The sequence below is a fragment of the Aedes albopictus genome, chromosome 1, assembly GCF_035046485.1.
Source record: "Aedes albopictus strain Foshan chromosome 1, AalbF5, whole genome shotgun sequence".
Taxonomy (NCBI): domain Eukaryota; kingdom Metazoa; phylum Arthropoda; class Insecta; order Diptera; family Culicidae; genus Aedes; species Aedes albopictus.
In genome coordinates, this window is record NC_085136.1 from 43,331,424 (window position 1) to 43,347,055 (window position 15,632).

At 39.6% G+C, this 15,632-nt stretch overlaps 1 protein-coding gene and 1 long non-coding RNA gene across 4 annotated transcripts in view; both read right to left on the reverse strand.

Annotated features, from left to right (window-relative positions):
* Window positions 1–15,632, reverse strand: part of LOC115256380 (octopamine receptor 2) — a 242,856-nt gene that overhangs the window by 26,337 nt on the left and 200,887 nt on the right. The gene's annotated exons all lie outside the window — the stretch shown is intronic.
* LOC134284897 (uncharacterized) lies at window positions 11,730–12,390 on the reverse strand. 2 transcript variants are annotated; one of them, XR_009996001.1, is made up of 4 exons: window positions 12,116–12,390; window positions 11,979–12,047; window positions 11,841–11,918; window positions 11,730–11,784 (listed from the first exon to the last, which is right to left on the reverse strand). It is a non-coding gene; the product is annotated as an uncharacterized LOC134284897 (long non-coding RNA). The 2 variants fall into 2 exon arrangements; XR_009996000.1 differs by lacking the exon at window positions 11,730–11,784 and having other exon boundaries at window positions 11,828–11,918.

Consider the following 15,632-nt stretch of genomic DNA (forward strand, 5'->3'; position numbering starts at 1 on the left):
ACTGAGATTTTTACCGAATTTCTGTAAAACCATGGTGTAGTAGTCGGCTCAAGCTCGGGTTGTCAAAAGTTGATTGGGTTTATTTGTTGTTCCGTCATCTGTGAAGATAGCAAAGTTAGTTTTCAGGAAAATGAAGTGAAAATCAGCAAAAAAAAAACAAACAGAAATTAAAGAAGTTTTGGAACAGTTTCAATACATACCAGGATAGGAGGTTGGTTGTTATTTTCTGTAAGTATGCTAATTGTACTTAAATAATACCTGGTTTTTTTGTAGACAATTATCCGTTTCCTCTGCCAGAATGAAATGCACGGATACATCATCGTCATGAAAAATCACGTTAAAGCACCACTTTCGTCCCGTTAATTTGTACATCTTTGCAGTTTTGACAATTACACATTGGAATAAATGTTACAATTTAAATACAGAAATGAAATTAGATTCGGCTTTTGATTTAGCAAAACTCCATAAACACCGAATAATTCGGTGAACCGTACCTGGAAAAACACCGTAAATTTGGTAAAAAATCACAGAAAGTTCTGTGAAACCAATAAAAATAAACCATGAGTTCACAGAAAATCTGTGTAAAAAATCACCGAAATATTCGGTGAATTTGACAGACGAGAATTTTCAATCTTTACAGATCGTTCGGTGAATCAAAAAATTACCGAACAGTTCACCGAAAATTCTGCTGTTGAGATTTCGGTGAAATTTCACAGAATTCTGTGATTTAATCTTAGTGTGTAGGCTGTCATACAATAAGAATTCCCTGTTTTACGAGCAAAGCTCGTGTGTACGCGTCGAACTCATTTTAAAACTATTGTATGGGGTTTCCGTAACCATCTCAATAGCTTAGGTAGATAACAAACTCTGCGGAAGCCAAGGGGGCTCCGAGTAAGAAATTCCCCACACTCACACGCTCGCAGAGGAAGCAGCTTAGAACTCTCCGGGAGAAGGGAAAAGACCGGAATGAGACCTTGTCCATAATCCTGAATAAGGAGAGCGAGCCCACTTCCTCAAAACGCTCGAGAAACGACCTAGACAGACGCCACAGAGGACCCCAAACAAAAAAGGGTGAAGCACCATCTGGATCCGAGAGAGCGCGCCCAACAGTCCACAAACAGCGCGCCTCAGAAAAACGTGTCTGGACAACAAAACCCACCCATGAGGAAAACAGCTGGTGTCAGCTACAGTGATATGGCCAAAAGCGCGAAGGTCGGGATAATACCCAAAGACTTTCCCACCGTCCAACTCACTACAGCCCAGCTAGACCTTCTACAAGAAGTACTCCTGCTCAGAGTAGTTCAACAACGAAACGAGCCAATAAAACCCAAATTCAACAACCTCATCTACAAGTCCGGTTACATGGTTCTAATCTGTAAGGATCAAGAGACTGCTGAGTGATTAAAGAGAATATCCCCATCCATGAAACCCTGGGAAGGTGCAGAGCTGATGGCAATGGACGAAGTGGCGATTCCACGTCCAGAGATGATCCGAGCATTCTTCCCACAAAGCTTCAGCTATGACGACGACCGAATAAAGGCTCTCATAGAAAGCCAAAATGACATCACAACAACTAATTGGCGTATTGTGAAACGATCCATTCTGAAAGACATTCATGTCGAATGGATCTTCACAGTAGAGGGTGCGTCGATGGAAAAGTTGAAGAAGTCCAAATACACCCTCAACTACCGATTTGGTGAAATCCAACTAAGGAAGATTACAGATCAACCGACTGCCGATACCGCCAATCCGACTGGAAGGCCGACCCAAGAGCAATCTGAGGAGGCCTCCGGTTCGGGCGAGGTTAGTAAATCTCACCCCAAAAGCACCATAAAGGCTAGTCAGTCCGCCTCTAAAGGAAAAGCTCGAAGCTTATATGCGACTCCCTGCTCTAGTGGTACCAAACCAAAGGTATCTAAACAGGGCAAAGGGAGTGCAAAAAGCGACAGTTTGACCACAGAGGCGAAACTGGCGGGCCAGGTCGCTACAGGGAAGAGAAACAACCCAAACTGTAACACCAAACGACACCCTGATGATCCGCAACATCCAAAGCCGGATAGTCGTCGTCCGGAAAAAAGCGGGAACCCCGGAAATGGCGACTAAAGTTCTGCAAGTGAACCTCCACCATGCTGAGAGCGCCACGGGTGTGCTCTGTCGGCGGTTCACCAAAGAGAATCTAACCGTGGCCCTCATTCAAGAGCCATGGGTCAATAAATCCAGAATACAAGGTATTCCACAACACTCATGTAAGTTGGTATATGATGACAGCCAGCTTTCTCCTAGAGCGGCTATTTTATTACATAACAACTGTAAATACTTTCCAATTTCAGAATTCCTAAAAAGGGACATCGTAGCTGTCAGGATGGAGGTACCTTCCGCTAGAGGGAGTAGAGATATCTTGATGGTCTCGGCATACTTCTCAGGTGACGTGGACGAAATTCCTCCTCCAGAAATAGCTGCGCTCGTAGCCTACAGCCACCGACACAACATCCCCTTCGTCATAGGGTGTGACGCAAATGCACATCACACCGTATGGGGAAGTACAAATATAAACACCAGAGGTGAGTACCTGTTACAGTTTCTCTCTTCCAAGAACATTGACATTTGTAATGTTGGTGACAAGCCCACGTTTGAAAACTTCATTCGTCAGGAAGTTTTGGACTTGACCCTATGTAGTCGGTCTATCTCTGATAAAATAAAAAACTAGCATGTTTCTGAAGAAATATCAATGTCAGACCACAAACACATCATCTTCGAATGGGAAGGGGGTCTAACGATAGAAAAAACGTTTAAAGATCCTAAGAAAACTGATTGGGAATCCTACTCAGCTATCCTACAATCTGAAGAGTACATCATAGAAAGTCACATCAAGTCCATTACACAATTGGAAGATGCGTCCAAATCCATTAAAAACAAAATCCTTAATGCCTACCAAGAGAGCTGTCCAACTAAATCAATTAGTTCGAGCAGAGATGTTCCATAGTGGAATAAAACTCTTGAGAAGCTTAGGAAAACTGCGCGTAGGGAATTCAATCGTGCCAAGCGATCCGGCGATTGGAGCCTATACAGAAAGGCCCTGACGAACTACAACAAAGAAATAAGGTCAGCCAAACGGAAATCTCGGATTCTAATGTGTGAAAGCATAGAGAATACACCCGTAGTGGCCAGACTCCAAAAAACTCCTTCAAAAGACCACTCCAATGGTGTGGGTAGCCTCCGAAAGACGGATGGTTCGCTCACTGTAGAGCCTAGCGATACACTGAGTGAATTGTTAAAGATCCACTTCCCTGATTCAATCCCTGAGTCGAGCATCGGCGACCAAGACACTGGAATTGCTGTCTTAGATCCACAAGAGATCCAATCATGGGTTCCTGGATCTAAAAAAGACGCAATAAAGGTTGCAAAGAAAGCTTTCACTCGGGCCAGGGTTGAGAGGGCTGTGAGATCTTTCGAGCCATTTAAGTCTCCTGGCATGGATGGAATATTCCCAGCGTTGATCCAAAAAGAGGAGAAAACACTGGTTCCACCCTTGGTTGAGATTTTTAGGGCGAGTCTGATTTTGGGGCATATACCCAACGATTGGCGTCAAATCCGGGCTGTCTTCATTTCGAAGGCAGGAAAGAGAGATAAAACCAACCCCAAAGCATTCAGGCCGATAAGTTTATCCTCTGTAATGCTCAAAATTATGGAAAAGGTACTATGCGAGTACATAAATCACAAATTTATGAAAGCAATGCCTTTGTCAAAAAACCAATTCGCTTATCAAAGTGGAAAATCTACGATCTCGGCACTACATATGGTAGTTCAAAAGGTCGAAAAAAACACTTAATGAAAACAAAATTGCTCTTGTAGCATTTCTTGATATTGAGGGCGCATTCGATAACGCTTCTTATTCGTCTATAGGGTCAGCAATGTTGAGGAGAAAATTCGACCCATGCATTGTTACCTGGGTACATGCTATGCTAGCTAATCGAAAAATCTCCTCTGAGCTTAGCGGTTCATACATTACTGTTAAAGCAACAAGGGGATGTCCGCAAGGCGGAGTGCTTTCTCCTTTGTTGTGGTCACTGGTGGTGGATGAGCTTCTAGACAGCTTTGAGAGAAGAGGCTTCGAAGTGGTTGGATATGCTGATGACGTTGTCATTATTGTACGAGGCAAATTCGAAAGTGTTATCGTGGAAAGAATGCAATCTGCCCTAAATCACACTTTTTCCTGGTGTCAAAAGGAACAACTAGGCATAAATCCTACAAAAACTTCCATTATCCCTTTCACCAAACGGAGGAAGGTCCAACTGAAACCCCTTTTCTTGAATCATACACAACTAGTTTATTCACGCGAAGTAAAATATCTAGGCGTCATACTCGACGCAAAACTGAATTGGAACTCTCATCTCCAATCAGTTGTGCAGAAAGGTCTCAATACACTTTGGGTTTGTTCAAAAACCCTGGGTAAAAGATGGGGCCTAAAACCAAGTATGATCATGTGGATATATAAAACCATTGTTCGTCCCAGAACTACTTACGCTTCCCTTGTCTGGTAGCGAAGACGGCTAATAACAAGACAGACAGCTCCCACCCTGTTGCAGGCGACATGGTTGAAACGCCCTCAACGATTCACAGGAACATTAAAATATGATTGTGTGTGTGTACATGAAAATACGTACACGGAAATAGTAGCATCGCATGCACACCCATTCACGATGTTGTTTCCTGAAGTCGTTCGTGGCGCTAGTGTGCTTGTAGCTCCCAAGGTATATGGAGCAAGAGGGTAGATGTCTGTCTTGTTATTAGCCGTCTTCGCTGGTAGCCTAAAACTAATGAGGCTGCTGCAAGGGCGAAGCTCAACAAAATCCAACGCATCGCTTGCATAGCGATCACCATTGGCGTATCTAGGATTTTTTCCTAGGGGGTGCCTAGGGGGTGCCAGTTTCAGTGGCTCTCAGACCTCAATTTCTTAGTATAATGATATACTGCGTCGCGGGAAAATAGAATTTGTATCATCGCGACAACTCCTGTTTTGTGGATTGAAAACAATCAGGTCCATTAGAAAACATTTTCGAAGCAATTATTAGACGTGTAAATCTCGGAAACTATAAAATATCCACAAATTGGCGTGTAACTTGTATTCATCGTGACATCCTCTTTGTTTTATTGCATGATTACAACTCTTATCAAAACAGCTTTCAAGAACAATTTTAAGAAATATAAATACTTAAAATTTCAAAATCAGAATACATTTTTGCATTTTTGGTTTGGCCACAAAATTAATGGCTAGGCTAAAAAGCATTTTTTTTTAATTAGTTGAATATTACCACGTGAGCATGAAAATACTTTTACAGAAAAATTGTGAGTATGATTCTCAAAACTACAAAATTCGCACTCGATTATCCTGAGTTCCGCTCTGAAGCTTCACTAACATATATTATCAATCCACTCAATCCAGTTGAAACCCGGTATTTGGTGCGAGCGAACTTCGATTTTTCTCATCGGGATTCTGATGTTCGCGCCAAATTCCGATTTCGACTGGATTGGTAACACTAGTTTACAAAATAAAACGAAAGTTGTGAACTTCTATCAACGACCAAAATTTTTGAAGCATAATTTAGCGCTGATTTCGAAGATAATTTCCACATTAGTGTGCGTGTGCGGAGGGTTCATCGGAAACGTTGAAAAGGTGGAGAAGTGGTGCGTGTCGCGAACAGTGGTCGGAAAACTAGAGAAACAGGTCAAAATAGATTTGCAATAGCATACGTATGCATTTCTCTTCGTGACGAACATTTGTACCGGGTTTAAGGTGAGACTTCAGAGAATACAAATATGGCTGCCACAATGGCCGACTTGGTCCCCTACTCACGTTTTTAGGAGCACCAATCTTGAAAATTCGTAAGAAGCGTTGCCGTGAACGGGTGTCTTTTAACCGCTTGTCATTTTTTTGCGCGTTCTCAAAACGAATTTTATTCGACGATTTCGCGGGTGGTTTGACCGGTATTACGCCACCCAGTCAGTTTTTCGCATGTGAAAGTGTAATTCTTCAGCGTAGTATCATTCGGGAGTTTCGGTGTGACGTCAGTAATCGCTGACTCGGTTAATCGCTCTACTTCGTTTTAAGTGTACGCGGCAATGAAATCAATCCTATTTCGATCGTTGCTGCACCGCTGGAGAAATGAGAGTACAACTATATCACGGCAGACTATGAAGAACTTGGTGAGATCTTTCTAATTAAAAAAACCTCATTTTATTCATACATGGGATATTTACCATACCAAATACGCGCCAGAAACAAAAATGCAAATTTTTGGTTCAGGAAGTGTTAATGCATTTCAGATATCCAATTGATATCCGGATGCATCAATGCGGGGCTTACTGTTTCAAAAAACGACCTCAAGATGTACGTGGAAGTCCTGTCATACTTGAAATGGGTCGTTGGACGTGCAGTAGAGCTATCACCTTCCATCTCCAGGACTAAAACTGTTTGCGTCTATGGATAAAAGTTAAAAATAGACGCAGACATTTTTCTTCCATAAAAGCACTGCCGGTCAGTGGGAGATGGATTGTACATACATACATACATACATACATAATTTAGCACTGATTTCGAAACCGTGCTTCAAAAAGCTTAAAGTAGAACAGTTTTTAAGTTTTAGCTCAATATCGAGTTTTACAACTTTTTAAAATATGAAATTTATTACAATTCAAATATCTTGCGTTTTGTTCAACCAATTTTAAATCTTTTTCCATAAATTAAAAGCTGAATATAATACCATTGATGAAATTCAAGATATTGGCGAGTTTAAGGGACGATCTCCATAAATTTTAGCAAATTTTCCAAAAATATATGAAGAAATGTATTTTTTTCAATAAGAAAAAAAAAACAATTTAAAAATTCTTTTGCAACGTTTATTTGACATATCATATGTAGGCGAGTTACAGTAAAAAATTCAGCTCAATCGGAGCATTGATTACGGAGAATGAGATGTGTGAAGTGAGCGACTTTGCTTAAAAATAGATTTCAAATCATCAACCTTGTATGGAAAGTTGAAAAAATTTCCGTTCTACTGTATTTTTTTTTTCCTTCGCGTTTTCGAACTCAGGGCATGATTCTACACCAAAAACGATCATCAGCTTACTGAGTTCAAAAATGCTGTAAACTAGTGTAATTATTGTAACCGTTCGTCGAGTTTGCTCAAGAGTTTGTCAAAACGCGGTGGCTTTTGCGCCACTCTCGCGAACGAGAGACCACCGGTTCATATCAAAGTTTGCCCGACTTGAACGACTCCTATCTCAAGGGCTCCCTCGAACGGCCGCTGGCTCGACTAAAAACTCCAAAATCTAATAAGCGACACGAATCAATAACGGAAATTTACACAAAAAGAGATAAAGAACAGAATAAACAACAAGTGAACATTTAGGAATCACTGAAGTGAATTTATTGGAATAAATTTAGCAAACAAAGCAAAAACAATAGAAACACGAAAAAATAACAATTGAATTCATTTTAGTCTATATTCTTTTTCACAAAAATGCTCGTCAAGTGTGTGTGTGTGTGTGATCATGGCCATGAACTCAAAAACGACGTACCTGCGCAGGCTTTTCCGTTGTCGGTGCTTCGTCGTGGCCAGTCGTCGACGTCGGTTCGCTCTCCAAAACGTTCGCCGGACTATAGGTGCGGAGGGGGAGTGTCGGCGGTCCGGTACTCTGCCCGATCGTACGTAAACTGTACGCAGGTAGGCCGGACGTGATCCCTACTCCGTTTGGCTGCCAGTTTTGGCGGGCGAGGAGCAGCGGAAAATGGCTTAAAGCCCAAAATAAAAAGCGTCTTTGGACGCTTCGAAACAACAAATAAGCGCTCAGGGAACAGAGTGTCTGCCCCTGGCGACAAAATCCACAATTTTAAACTTTAAAAATGACAAACTGGGAGAAGGTCGCCGAAGCTCACTTCTGCTCACCAGCCGACTCAACTATGAAGTCGAGTCGATTTCTCTAGTCAAGTAAATTTCCTCCTATTGAAGCAGTCGTCCATTGAATCTACAAACTATTATATACATACAAGTGCGCCAAATTCAAATCGCACATGGCCGTAAAAAACTATTTAACGCCATCGAAAAAGTCCTATAAGATACGTAACATGAATCGTCATTAGCTTAGCCTAGACACAAACCATATATGAAACGGATAATCTATACTAAATGAAACGGTTCAAACTCTAAGGCAAATTCAATGAATCCAATTCAATTAGGATTTTACTTAAAAAGATAAAAACGTCAAAAGCTACAAATTAACCAAAATAATCATGAAAACTAATAATGAATTATAAAAAAAAACAAATTCTAAAATCAAAATCAAAATATTCAAAATATATAACAATTTAATTTGATTGAATCCATACTTTATTTTGCTTAAACAGAATAAAAACGTCAAAACGTTACATTATCATATATTAATATATCTGGTGAATGGAATGCTGCATAAAGCTGATTTTTTAAATAGTATTTCAAGCATTGTTTTGTTAATGTGAGCAATTCTATTGATATTTGCTTTTAAAAATTCTCCAAATATTCTTCAGGCAATTGCTTAGGGAATTCTTTTAGTGAAGCCATTCGACAATGACTCTGGGAACTTCCACACTTTTAAATATCTTCGGCAAGTCATAATGTTTTTTTTTGGATTTTCGTCCCTTTTTTGGGCTTTTATTATTTATGCTATTCGATATTCCTTCACCAATTCCTTCGAAAACTCCTTCGCAAAGTCTTTCATAAATCGCTTCTATAATTTTATTGAAAAATCTTCAGACACTTTCTTCTAGATTTCTTTAGTTTTTATGTAAGGAATTCCTGCAGCAGATGATTCCGGAATACCTTCGGCAATTCCGATGTTACTTACATTGAACATTTATTCGGTAGTTTCATCAACAATTCATTCGAAAATTTTGTTAACTTCGATTATTACTTTTGGGAACTTCTTTGGTAATTCCTTTGGAAATTGATTCGGCAAATTTCTTAGTAATTTCCTTCGGGAATTTATTTGAAAAAAAAACTTTGGCAGTTCTTTAAAAATTCTGTCACGGTGATTCTACGGAAATTACTTTTGAGGTTCTTTTCTTCAGAAATTCCTTTAATGCTTCCGGAAAATTCTTTGAGAATTTCTTCGAATTTATTTCTTTGTTTTTTTTTATAGAATATATAGAATATTTCGGCAATTTATATTGAGATTGGATTTGGCCAATTTCCTTAAAAAGTCTTATTTTTTATTCAGGAATTCCTCTGGTAATTCTTATATGAATTCTTTTAACAACTACTTTGAAAGCTCTAATGTAATTTTGATGGATTTTTTTTTCCGACAATTTTTTTGGGAATTTTTTCAGTAAGTTTTTCGTGAATTTCATGGGATTTTCTTTGACCAAGACCAGTTAAGAATTTTAGATTTTCCAATTCAGCAACTTTCGGAAGCAATGAATATAAATACAGTTAAATCATAAAGAATTACAAAAAAAAATCACAATAAAATTGCCTAATAAATCCGCAAAATAACAGAAAAAGAAATTGCTGATATAGGGTGACGAAGGGTATTATCGGTAGGTTTGTTCTCTTCGTCATGGGGGGTTTTTGTGGGCCAAGTTGCTTGAAATTTGGGCATATAACTCAGCTTGGTTGGGAAGGATTTGAGGCCAAATCTGAGTTCAATAGGTTTCAAAAAAAAAAACCCATGACGAAGGGAATAAAACTGCCGAAAATACGTAAGTTCCCCTAATTTCGGAGAAATAGCCATTGAAATTAGGCAAAAAAAAATTCAAAGAATTTGCTGATGAAATTCTAATGAAACTACCGCAGATAGTAAAAAAAATAACCATGTCGAAGGAATCCTCAAAGAAATGGTCATACTACGGTATAGCGAATACGGAGTCGTAGGTTCGAATCTCACCAGAACGCGATTTTTTTTTCGCAAATTCATCTCTCAATTTGTCAATTAGCAACATTATGTGCCTTCTAATTAATTACAAGTTTTTTCCCCTACATTCCTATAAGATTTCACTAGAGATTTCTCTAGTAATACCTTCTAGGATTTCGCAGGAAATTCCAACTATTCCCGAAATTCGATTAAGGATTCCTCTAGAGATTTCTACTGGAATTCCTTTAAGAAGCCCAAGAGGAGTTCCAGGAGTAATACCGTGAATTATTTCTATAGTAATCCACAAATAAAAACTCTAGAATAATTCCTGGATGAGTCTCTAGAAAAATCCCTGGAAGGATCAAAGATATTTCTGGAAATATCCTAGGAACGCTGCCTAGAAGAATCCTAGTTAGAAGGCCAGGAGAAATCCCTAGAGGCAGGTATCACCTTGAGAATTTCTTGGCGAGACCTACAGGAAGCATTCCTGAAACATTAGAAGCAGCAGGAATCTTTTTTTTTAATTTTTATTATTGTGTATTTTAACTTATGCTAATTCTACACTTAAGCAGGAATCGCTTATGGAATCCCAGGAGGAGCTCCTGGATGAAAGTCAAGAGGATTTCCTGGAAGAATCCAATAAGAAATATTTGGAGAAATTCCAGGAAAACCTTTAGGATTTCCAGGAGGAAACACTGAAGGTACTTCTGCAATGCTCCTAGAAAGATTGCCTTGAAGAATCCCAGCAAGTTTTGAAGGAATCCCTGGAGAAATTCTTAGAGTAATTCCTAGAAAAAAATCCGGGAGATATTACAGTAAGAAACTCTGGAGGAGTCCTAGAAGGAATTGCTGGAAGAACCACAGTAGGAACTGCTTGAGAAATCCAGCTAAAATTCCTGGAGGAAGACCAAGTGGAGTTCCTGGAGAAATCCCATGATAAATTTATGAGATTGATTGATTTGTCTTTATTAAAGAGACTTTCAGCCCATGGCTCGTTCGTCTCTCCAAAAATTTATGAGAGAATAATCCTTGGATAAAATATCTTCCATAAAAAATCACAGGAAAAATCTCAGGAGGTATTGTAAAAAAAAATCTGGGTTGTATCATTGTAGAAATCTCAGCAGAAATCCTAGGAGGTATTGCTGGAGGAAACTATACAAGAATTTATAGGGAAACCCAATCAGGAACGCCTGGCTATAATGCTAGGATAAATTCGTAAAGGAATCACAAGAAGAATATCTGGACGTATCACAGTAAGAATTTCTGAAAGAATTGCTGGAAGAATCTTAGAAGGAGTTGTTTGAGGTATTCTTGGGGGAAGGCCAAAGGGAGTTTCTGCAGGAATTTCATGAGGAATTTCTATAGGAATTCCTGAATGAGTTTCTAGAAGCTCTAGAAGAATCCGCAGCATAATTTCTGAACTACCATAGTTAGAATGTATTTAGGAAGAAGAGCTGGAAGAACCGCAGGAAATGCTAATAATTTCTTGAGAAGTCCTTGAATCAGGAATGCCGGGGGTATCCTAAAAGAAGTTCCTCTACCAAGTGCACGGAAGAATACCTACAGTTCTCCTTGAAAGAATCGGTAGAAGTATACTGGAAGAATCCTTGTTAGAATCGCAGAAGGATTTTTTTGAGGAATCTCACGAAGATTTCCCGAAAGTATTGCAGCATGTAAATATGCCAGGTGAAATCCCTAGAAGTATTTCTGAAGGAGTTATAATGAGAATTGCTTGAAGAATTCCAGCCGGAATTCATGGAGGAAGGCCAATAGAAGTTCTTGGAGAAATCCCTTGCGGAATTTCTGGAATAACCTAAGAAGGAAGTCCTTGAAGAAATCTCTGTGTTTCGGAGGTCTCAAGAGAATCGCACTATGTTATTCGGTGCCGAGTTCTTTAAGCTGGAAATGCTTTTATTAGTTATTGGGAGATATTAACTATGTGGTTCGTTACTTACAAACTGGTCTCCTTTGTATTTTGACCCCAACAGATTGGTTTCAGCGTTCAAACTATTCTTCCCAGGGATACGGGATCTCTATTAAGTAGCAGAACTAAGTTAACTTGATTTAGAGCACAAATTGATGAACCTACTTACTACCAACAAACAGTGGTGATTTGCGACCGTAGATTCACAGATTATCCGAGAGGTACGAATTGTGTTAACCTATATTATAACAATTCATTTATGGTTTAGGAGTTTTAACGCATATAGTGATTGTTTAGCAAACTTACAATGGTAGGAACTGAATTCTATCTAATTTAGTTTCGAAAGGTACAAAGAAGGGTTGATAATTCAATATTAATTCACGGAGTAGATTCTTCTCGAACGATTACTAGTTCACATGACTTGCTAAATACTTGACTCTCTCGCCGTAGTGACATTTATCCTGACATTCGATACGCATCGGATCTTGCGCATGGATTGTGTCAGTCGGTGCGCATAGAGTCGGATTGGGGGGTATCGTAGATCGATTCTCCGTTTAAATTTTCAGTGCTGCCAGCGTTGGCAACACTCTGGAAGAATCACCGAAGGGATTTTTAGAAAAATCCCAGGATGATTTTCTGGAAGAATTTCCGGAAGAACTTCCCTAGTAGAATTCCTGAAGGTATCACAGTGAGAATTATTGGAGGAGTTCTAAGAGAACTTGCTGGAATCCTAGCCACAGTTCCCGGAGGAAGGCCAATATAGGCTCCTGGAGGAATTTCATGAGAAATTTCTGGAAGAATCTCTGAACAAAATCTCTGAAGGAATTCCTGGAAGAATCACCGGAAGAAACTTCTGAAAGAATCCCAGGAAGGTTGTCCTGAATAGCCCCACCAGGAATTCCTGAAGAATTCCAAACATAAATTTTTAGAAGAATCCCAAGTAGAATTCCAAGAAGTACCATAATAAGAATTTTGAAAGAAATACTACGAGAAATTGCTGGATCAATCTCCACTGAAATTTCTAGTATGTACAACCCCATCTGAACTGCCTGGAGAATCCTGAGAGAAGTTTATTAAAGAAATATCGGGAGGAATTCAATAAGGAAGCCTAGAAAAATTACTGTTTGAATAGATAAAGGTATTGCTGGAAGAATCCATGGAGAAGTCTGTTGATTGTTCTTACCAATATCCAAAACGCCTTAACGTGCAACAGGTGTATAAGTAATTCCGGGTGTGTTTAAGTTTTATTCAAATGTGCCTTTAATAAATATTGAAATTTATTGTGTGAAATTTTAAATTTTAGGTGACTGTCAAGAAAAAATTCTAAGGGGTGCCAAATTTGTTCTAGGGGGTGCCAGGCACCCCTGGAACCCCCCCTAGCTACGCCAATGGCGATCACTGGTGCAGTTCGTAGTACACCCACTTTGGCCCTAGACGCAATGCTTCACCTGCCCCGGTTAGATCAATTCATAAAGCTGGAAGCGGAAAAAAGTGCTCTAAGGTTAAAGAGAACAAAAACACTGCTGTCGGGAGACCTTACGGGTCACCTCAGCATATTAAATGAATTTGCCATAAATCCCGCAATAGGAATTTGTAGTGACTGGATGGAAACGGTAGTCAATTATGACTTACCTTACGATGTGTTCATTCCTTCCCGCCAGGAGTGGGAAGGAGGTGGACCCAGCGTTCCAGCAGGCTCTATAAATTTCTTCACAGATGGTTCGAAAATGAATAATCTGACAGGCTCCGGAATCTATGGCCCTAGAACAAAAATCTCTGTCCACTTAGGACAGTGGCCCACAGTATTTCAGGCGGAAATATATGCAATATTAGAATGCGTGTTATTATGCCTGAGGAGAAAGTATAGGTTTGCAAAAATATGTATTTTCTCTGACAGCCAAGCGGCACTTAAGTCGCTTAATAACTACACTTGTAACTCAAAGCTAGTGTGGGAATGCATTCTGGCTTTGAAAAACTTATCCATACGCAATCGAGTCTACCTATATTGGATCCCAGGACATACGGGTCTAGAGGGAAACGAGATTGCTGATGAGCTAGCCAGGAATGGATCTAATGAAAGGTTCATTGGCCCTGAGCCCTTCGGCGGGATCTCAGACTGCTCTGTAAAAATGGAACTGAACAAATATATGGTCAGTCAAATCACATCATACTGGAATGCACTTCCCCATACGAGCCAATCCAAAAGGCTCGTAACGATAAACCCCAAGAAAACCCAACAACTATTAGGTCTCAACAAAAGGGATCTCAACATCTACACCGGTCTAAAAACTGGACACTGCCCCTGCAGATACCAGACACAAAAGATCGGAGCAATCCAAACCTCAAATTGCCGCTTCTGTGACGAGGAGAGGGAAACATCAGAACACATCCTCTGCTATTGCAGTGCACTCACTCAACGTAGGTTCAAAGTTCTCAGCAAGCCCTTTTTAGGGCCTGCTGACATATGGATCTTATCTCCCAAGGACGTGGTTGGCTTCATAAAGCTAGTCTCGCCAGAATGGGAGAGTCACATACTGTAACTCAGGATCTCTATTCATCAATAATAGATGGTCTTGAGTTCAGTCGATACCAAGGTATCTCAGTGACAAATATGTTACTGAGATAACTTGCGTACCTCACAGCAAAAGGGTATATCACAATAGTTCTAAAATCTGGACGCAGTGATCTTCACCCGACAAACGAGAGAGAACTCTGCGGCACCATTTTTTTCACGGAAATTCTCCTGGTGAACACACGACGATTAATGGCACCCCAAAAAGACGAATGAGCCATAATTTTTGGCAACACCGCATGTCTCCCATGTCACTTGTAAAGTTGTTTCTTGTAAATGTAAAGTTTGTTTTCTTAATTTATTTCCCACGATACAACATGCCGGGGGGTCATGCAGCATCCAAATAAACGCTCACATTCTGCTTCACGTTCACAAAATTACTCCGTCACTTATTTTCCTTGCGATTGAACTTCACTCCCAATCGATCCATCTGCTGACTGACTGCGTTGAGCTCTGAGCGTAGCGAAACGGCAGGTACGTGCTTCGAATCCGAGGTAGAATCTTAGTCCATATATGAAGATTGAAAGGGCTTTCGGTACGGGTTCCACTAACTCAGACAAGCGGACGTAACAGTTGTAGAACGGAAACGGTACCAGTTTGTCTTGACTAGACCGGAAACTACGAGTTGGTGGAAAAGTGAATGATACACTCAGAGTGAAATGTTGTTGGGGTGGCCAAAATGTTTGGGATAGGTAACTTTTTTTCTCTCACAAAAAAGTTCAACATGCTGTAACTTTTCATAGAGTGCATCAAAAAATCTCAAATTTCGACTGTTTGTCAACCAATTATATGTGCATCATTGGTACAAATTTGAGCTCGATTGGTTAATCTTTCACGAAGTTACAACCGTTCTGGTAAAACACTATTTTTAGGACAACTAATTTTTAAACTGTCATATCTCGGAAATCAGTGAACCGAATTGAGTGAAATTTTTAACGTTTATCAACAATATATTGATTCTTGATAAAGCGTTATAAAATGTAGTATTTTCTTACGATGAATGAAGGTATACCGGTTTCACATTTTCACTCATATAGAGGAAAATAAGTCAAATTTACAATACCACACAAAAATTACTAGATGCGTTCTTCCTTTAATCCAAATAGGCACTATTATATCTTATAAGAGATATCTTGAGAACAGAAGTAGAAAGCATTTGGATAATTAAACTAAAATTGTATGACATTGATGTACAAAAACAAATACATTTTTTCGAGAAAGATCCGAAAAGTGTCAAGCCATGATAACTTT